This window comes from Eretmochelys imbricata, chromosome 9 (genome assembly GCF_965152235.1).
Source record: "Eretmochelys imbricata isolate rEreImb1 chromosome 9, rEreImb1.hap1, whole genome shotgun sequence".
Lineage (NCBI taxonomy): Eukaryota > Metazoa > Chordata > Testudines > Cheloniidae > Eretmochelys > Eretmochelys imbricata.
The window spans coordinates 34,482,028-34,489,699 of NC_135580.1; the positions used below are offsets into that span (position 1 = coordinate 34,482,028).

General features: G+C 42.8%; 1 pseudogene; it reads left to right on the forward strand.

Moving 5' to 3' along the window:
- Positions 1 to 520: 520 nt before the first annotated feature.
- On the forward strand, positions 521 to 6,937 carry LOC144270437 (thiamine transporter 2-like; annotated as a pseudogene).
- Positions 6,938 to 7,672: the final 735 nt, after the last annotated feature.

Below are 7,672 nucleotides of genomic sequence, written 5' to 3' on the forward strand. Positions count from 1 at the left end.
GATGGTTGTAGAAGCCAGGTTCCCTAGAACAACTGTGGTGGTTAATTGTAAAAACAGTCAAGTCGTCGTGACTTGCATTTGAAAGAAGTTGCTTGAACTTCATGGTGAATCCATGGCAAACTTGGACTGGAAGAAGAGGAAGAAAATTTAAGAATCAAGGCAAAAGATAAACAGAGAACCCCACTCATTTGCTTGCGCCTAGATGCATAGAGTTAATTTAAATTAAGGGCGTGTCTTTCACCATATCTCTAAATTCAAAGAGATTGTCCAGTAATCAGTATGATCAGGATAGGTGAAGTGTGGGGAAATTTGGTTGGTGCAATACAGGAAAATTCCGAACTAAATGGGTGAGTCAGGAAGATGCATCAAATAAAAATAAACACTGCAGGTATGTTCTTTAAGTACCAGATCACAAGGTCCACTGATCTCAGATGAGGATTTTCCTGAGTAAGGACCTCAGAATTTATAAAAGGCTTGAAGCCTTACAATTCAGTCAAGTACTGAGAGAAATTCATCCTGAATGACAAGAGAGATTCAGAAAGCACAGATCCACTTGGAGGATGGCCAGCCTCACGTAAATTATATCAATTTTTTTTCTGTAACAGTTTTGTTGCAGTTTCCAACCATTTCTCAAAGCCAGACTGTAATAAAAGAAAATTATAAATACTTCAAATTCACAGAGTAGTGCTTCACTCAAAGCAACTTATCTAGTTCTCCCAATGGCCACGTGAAGCACATGGGGTAAGTATCCTCTTTCTCCCCAAACGTTGGAATAGACAAAGATGAAGGAAAAATGTGGACAAATTGGAAAACATCCAGAGAAGAGCAACAAAAATAAGTAATGGTCTAGAAAACATGACCTGCAAGGAAAGATTGAAAATACTGGGTTTGTTTAGACTGCAGAAGAAAAGACTGAGGTGGGATGTGATAACAGTTTTCAAGTATGTAAAAGGTTGTTACAAAGAGAAGGGTGAAAAATTGTTCTTGTTAATCACTGAGGATAGGACAAGAAGCAATGGGCTTAAATTGCAGCAAGAGAGATTTACATTGAACATTAGGAAAAACTTCCGTCGGGGTGGTTAAACACGGGAACACGTTGCCTAGGGATGCTGTGGAATCTCTGTCATTGGAGGTTAAGAACTTGTTAGACAAACACTTATCAGGGAAGGTCTAGTCATTACATAGTCTTGCCTTGGGTTCAAGGGACGATGACTTATTGAGGTCACTTCCAGTCCTACACTTCCGTGATTCTATGAAGCCATTTGTTCAAGGGAGGAAGAGTCAAGATTAATCACAACCTCCTGACTCCCAATTATGCGCCCATTTCCCTAGGCTACACAGTTTACTATTTAATGTCTTTTATTGTCTGTATGTTTCTCTGCTGTAAATTCTCTGTTCATAAACATGTCTTTATAAGAATATTGAAAGTGACTGCTACATTGGATTATTTTGGAATAGTGCTCTCTATCTGATCCATAGTCATGCCTCATTATTGAGAAATGAAAAAAGTGCTCAGTGCATGGGACTCTCCCTTATTCCTACTCTAAGAAACTGGAACTGAACAATTTCAGACCACAAATTGCCAACTCATGATTTTTTCCTGAGTCATGGGACTTCAGATGGGATCAGAGCTCATTTCACAACAACACAGCTCCGGTCCCTGCACAAAGTTCATATATTCTCAGGCCAGAAGGGACTATTGTGATCAGTTAGTCTGACCTCCTGTGTAAGAAGCCATAGAACTTCCCATAAAATAATTCCTAGAGCACATCTTTTAGAAAAAAGAAGAAAAAAACATCCAGTCTTGATTTAAAAATTGCCAGTGATGGAGAATTCAACAACTACCCTTAGTAAATTGTTCCAATGGTCAATTACCTTCACTGTTAAAAATTCCCGTTCCCAGTCTGAATTTGTCTAGCTTCAGCTTCCTGCCCTTGGATCATGTTTTATTTATCTATTCTACCCATTTAATTAATAAATAATTCATAGAATCATAGAATATCAGGGTTGGAAGGGACCTCAGGAGGTCATCTAGTCCAACCCCCTGCTCAAAGCAGGACCAATCCCCAATTAAATCATCCCAGTCAGGGCTTTGTCAAGCCTGACCTTAAAAATATCTAAGGAAGGAGATTCCACCACCTCCCTAGGTAACACATTCCAGTGTTTCACAACCCTCCTAGTGAAAATTTTTTTCCTAATATCCAACCTAAACCTCCCCCACTGCAACTTGAGACCATTACTCCTTGTTCTGTCATCAGCTACCACTGAGAACAGTCTAGATCCATCCTCTTTGGATCCCCCTTTCAGGTAGTTGAAAGCAGCTATCAGATCCCCCCTCATTCTTCTCTTCCGCAGACTAAACAATCCCAGTTCCCTCAGCCTCTCCTCATAACTCATGTGTTCCAGTCCCCTAATCATTTTTGTTGCCCGCCGCTGGACTCTTTCCAATTTTTCCACATCCTTCTTGTAGTGTGGGGCCCAAAACTGGACACAGTACTCCAGATGAGACCTCACCAATGTTGAATAGAGGGGAACGATCATGTCCCTCGATCTTCTGGCCATGCCCCTACATATACGTCCCAAAATGCCATTGGCCTTCTTGGCAACAAGGGCACACTGTTGACTCATATCCAGCTTCTCGTCCACTGTCACCCGTAGGTCCTTTTCTGCAGAACTGCTGCCTAGCCATTCGGTCCCTAGTCTGTAGCGGTGCATGGGATTCTTCCGTCCTAAGTGCAGGACTCTGCACTTGTCCTTGCTGAACCTCATCAGATTTCTTTTGGCCCAATCCTCTAATTTGTCTAGGGCCCTCTGTATTCTATCCCTACCCTCCAGCGTATCTACCTCTCCTCCCAGTTTAGTGTCATCTGCAAGCTTGCTGAGGGTGCAATCCACACCATCCTCCAGATCATTTATGAAGATATTGAACTAAACCGGCCCCAGGACCGACCCTTGGGGCACTCCACTTGATACTGGCTGCCAACTAGACATAGAGCCATTGATCACTACCCGTTGAGCCCGACAATCTAGCCAGCTTTCTATCCACCTTATAGTCCATTCATCCAGCCCATACTTCTTTAACTTGCTGGCAAGAATACTATGGGAGACCGTGTCAAAAGCTTTGCTGAAGTCAAGGAACACCACGTCCACCGCTTTCCCTCATCCACAGAACCAGTTATCTCGTCATAGAAGGCAATTAGATTAGTCAGGCATGACTTGCCCTTGGCGAATCCATGCTGACTGTTCCTGATCACTTTCCTCTCCTCTAAGTGCTTCAGAATTGATTCCTTGAGGACCTGCTCCATGATTTTTCCAGGGACTGAGGTGAGGCTGACTGGCCTGTAGTTCCCAGGATCCTCCTTCTTCCCTTTTTTAAAGATGGGTACTACATTAGCCTTTTTCCAGTCATCCGGGACTTCCCCAGATAGCCATGAATTTTCAAAGATAATGGCCAATGGCTCTGCAATCACATCTGCCAACTCCTTTAGCAGTCTCAGATGCAACACATCCAGCCCCATGGACTTGTGCTCGTCCAGCTTTTCTAAATAGTCCCGAACCACTTCTTTCTCCACAGAGGGCTGGTCACCTCCTCCCCATGCTGTGCTGCCAAACGCAGTAGTCTGGGAACTGACTTTGTTTGTGAAGACAGAGGCAAAAAAAGCATTGAGTACATTAGCTTTTTCCACATCCTCTGTCACTAGGTTGCCTCCCTCATTCAGTAAGGGGCCCACACTTTCCTTGACTTTCTTCTTGTTGCTAACATACCTGAAGAAACCCTTCTTGTTACTCTCAACATCTCTTGCTAGCTGCAACTCCAGGTGTGATTTGGCCTTCCTGATTACACTCCTGCAACCCCGAGCAATATTTTTATACTCTTCCCTGGTCATTTGTCCAATCTTCCACTTCTTGTAAGCTTCTTTTTTGTGATTAAGATCAGCAAGCATTGTTAAGCCAAGCTGGTCACCTGCCATATTTACTATTCTTTCTACACATCAGGATGGTTTGTCCCTGTAACCTCAATACGGATTGTTTAAAATACAGCCAGCTCTCCTCGACTCCTTTGCCCCTCATGTTATTCTCCCAGGGGATCCTGCCCATCAGTTCCCTGAGGGAGTCAAAGTCTGCTTTTCTGAAGTCCAGGGTCCATATTCTGCTGTTCTCCTTTCTTCCCTGTGTCAAGATCCTGAATTCAACCATCTCATGGTCACTGCCTCCCAGGTTCCCATCCACTTTTGCTCCCCTACTAATTCTTCCCGGTTTGTGAGCAGCAGGTCAAGAAGAGCTCTGCCCCTAGTTGGTTCCTCCGGCACTTGCACCAGGAAATTGTCCCCTACCCTTTCCAAAAACTTCCTGGATTGTCTGTGCACCGCTGTATTGCTCTCCCAGGAGATATCAGGGTGATTGAAGTCTCCTATGAGAACCAGGGCCTGCAATCTAGTAAATTCCGTGAGTTGCCGGAAGAAAGCCTCATCCAGCTCATCCCATTATTAAATATTTGTTCCCCATATAGATATTTACAGACTAATCAAGCCACCCCTTAAATCTGCTCTGTTACACTAAATAGATTGAGCCCCTTGAGTTTATCAACATAAGACATGTTTTCTAATCCTTTAATCATTCTCATGGCTCTTCTCTGAACCCACTCCAATTTATCAACATCATTCTTGAATTATGGGCACCAGACTGGACACAGTATTCCAACAGTGGTTGCAGCAGTGCCAAGTACAGAGGTAAAATAACCTGTCTGTCACTACTCGAGATTCCCCTGTTTATGCATCCAAGGACTATGTTAGCCCTTCTGGCCACAGCATCATATTGGGAGCTCATATTCAGCTGATTATCCACCATGACCTCCAAATACAACAGAGGACCAGTTGGGGGCAGGAGGGTTGCAGAAAACAGGCTTGTGTCTGTATGATGCACGTACCACCGCATGCCTAGTCTGAGCAGTGGAACAGGGTGTTGATTAACTCCTTCACTTCACAGGAATCTGCCTCAGAGATCTCCATGAAACTCTCATGGAGATACTGGGCAATCCACTGCTGCAGGTTATTTGGCAGAGCTACTTTGTTTCTTGCCCCATTAAGAGTAACTTTCCCTTTCACTCTGTTGTCACTGGGGGGGAACCATTGCTGCACACAGGCGAGCCGCATAAGGGCCAGGGCAGAAGCCGCTGTCTTGGAGAAGGCCCTCCCTTGATTCCCTGCTCACCCTCAGCAGCCAGATACCGTCCATAATGAACACAGCCTGTGGAAAGTGTGGAGACAGGAATGATTATAAGCCCTCCCCCGCCCCCAGTGCCGGCTCTCCTCAAGACCCACATGCCCAGTGTACAGTATGGTCCTGGAACACTGATTTCCCCTGCCCCTGCAGTTACTCACCATTTTGGGGGTCTTGTGGCTCATGTGTACTTGCCTGGGGTCAGTTAGTGACAGGTACGTGAACAGTGGCTCTGTTTTAAATCACTGAATCAGTGGTCTGTGTTGCAAACAATGCGGCTTCTGTAAAATGTTGCAAGTGCCGCAAGCGTGAACATGTTATTGCGTAGGCAGCTGACAGTGTGAACACGCAACAGTGCGCTCTGAGCAGCACTGTAACTGCCAACGCTGTAACTCTGCCAGTGTAGACATGCAAAGATCCCTCAGACAGGTGCTTTAAGTCCCATTGAAATCAATATACTAAACCACTGTCCTGAACAAGAAAAGACTTTAAGTATGTTTTGAAGTGCTGTCCTGAACAGGGGCCTATACTTTTTTCTTATAAATACAATTTTAAGGGAGACCATAAAAGATTTGTCCAGTTATAACTTGCTGATTCATTGCTTTCATAATTGCTATGTATCAATTGCCATTTCCCATGCAGTTAGAGAAGAGCTGATTGATTTTCAGGAAGATAATTGTTTCCCCTTATTTTTCATTCAGATTAAAGGAATTAAAACAAAAAACAAAAACCCACAGTGATAAGAAGCCTACAGATTATTACATTTTAAGCAACATTTTTCTTACATAGTGAACAATGCAATGTAAGATCTGTGCTTCAAAGCTTGTCATATTTGTATATATTTCATGCACTGCCATTAATTCAATTACTATGATTCTTATTCTACAAGTTCATTCACACAGTCACAGGATTCCTTCCTTTCCAGGTTACAAACCAGGTTTTCCCAGTTTGGACATACTCTTATCTGGTGCTGCTGTTTCCCATTTTCTTGATTACAGGCTACGTATAAGACCGTCATTAATCTTAGCAGAGTTAACGAAGTTATTACATGGCTAACACATTTCTCCAAGGAATGCTAGCCACGCAACTGATTTTTTTTATGGGATGGTAACAGCCACTGAAGTTGTCTATTATGCCCTACATTTACAGCATTCTCAGTACTGACACAACAGAAAGTGACTAGTTATTGCAGAAGCATCATGCTAGTTGAAACCACAGTTGCAGGGGTGCTGGGACAATTTTTAGTCTTCTTGGCAGATTTATCCTATTTTTGTCTGAATGACATAAGTTTGGCTTCTCTATCCTTGGCCTCATTTTCTCTACCAATGTCCCCCAAAAAGAATGTTCTTCCAAAGAAAAGATGTCCCAGAAACTCCCCAGGAGGAACAACAGGTAAAAGATACATCAACTGCACCCAGCATTAATGAGCAGCCAAGTTGGCAAGAGGAGAAAGAAATCATCAGTTATCTTCAGGAGACTATCTGAATGCTGGTCTGACAAAACTAAGCACCAAAATCACATACTGAGAGTGCAAGGATTTAAAGGAATGCTACTACACAACAAAGCTTCTTTATTGGTCCCTACGGTGGGCTTTAGCCACTGCAGACTAGAATTGGGTTGGGATACTGAATTCACAAGGACCCTGCCATAGCTCTTCAGTATGTAATGGAGCATTTGAAGCAACAAAGCAACTTTTTTGGGTAACCAACCAATATAGCAAATTGAAAAATTTCCTTTAGTGCTAAGGTAGCTTCTATAATATGGTACTTATGTAGAACATTAGAACGGCCATACTGGGACAAACCATGGCCCATTTAGTCCAGCGTCCTGTTTCCAAAAGTAGCCACATAAGAACATACAGATAAGCAGCAAAATAATTTAATAAACCCACCTATTTCACAAGGGAGGCTTAACCAGGTTGTTCAGGCACTTGGCAATAACTAGAATATCAAAACTAATATGAATGCTCTACATGTCCAGCACTTTTTCAGTGTAGGATTTTCCTAGAAGACAAATTTCTTAAACTAATTAGTCTGAATAATGGTTGCATTTCTTTACATTGTTTAAAAAAAAAAAGAACCACCACCACTCTAAATCAACTGGGCTAAGGAGAGTGAAAGTTTACACAATGTACATAAAAACAACAGGGAGCCCGGTGGCACTTAAAGACTAACAGAGCATCTGAAGAAGTGGGTTTTTTACCCATGAAAGCTTATGCCAAAATAAATCTGTTAGTCCCTGTTGTTTTTGTGGATACAGACAAACATAGTTAGCCCCTGATACTTATGTACATTACCAAGTGCTTTTTTTGAAAGGAGGTAGGCTATCATGGCCACATGTCTAATCTACTTTCTCACACAGCCTCATGTATTTGTCTTTTCACTCTGTTGCACTTCTTTCTATCTGTGATGTACAGACTTGCCTGGTCTGTTAAACATACACCCAACCCTCT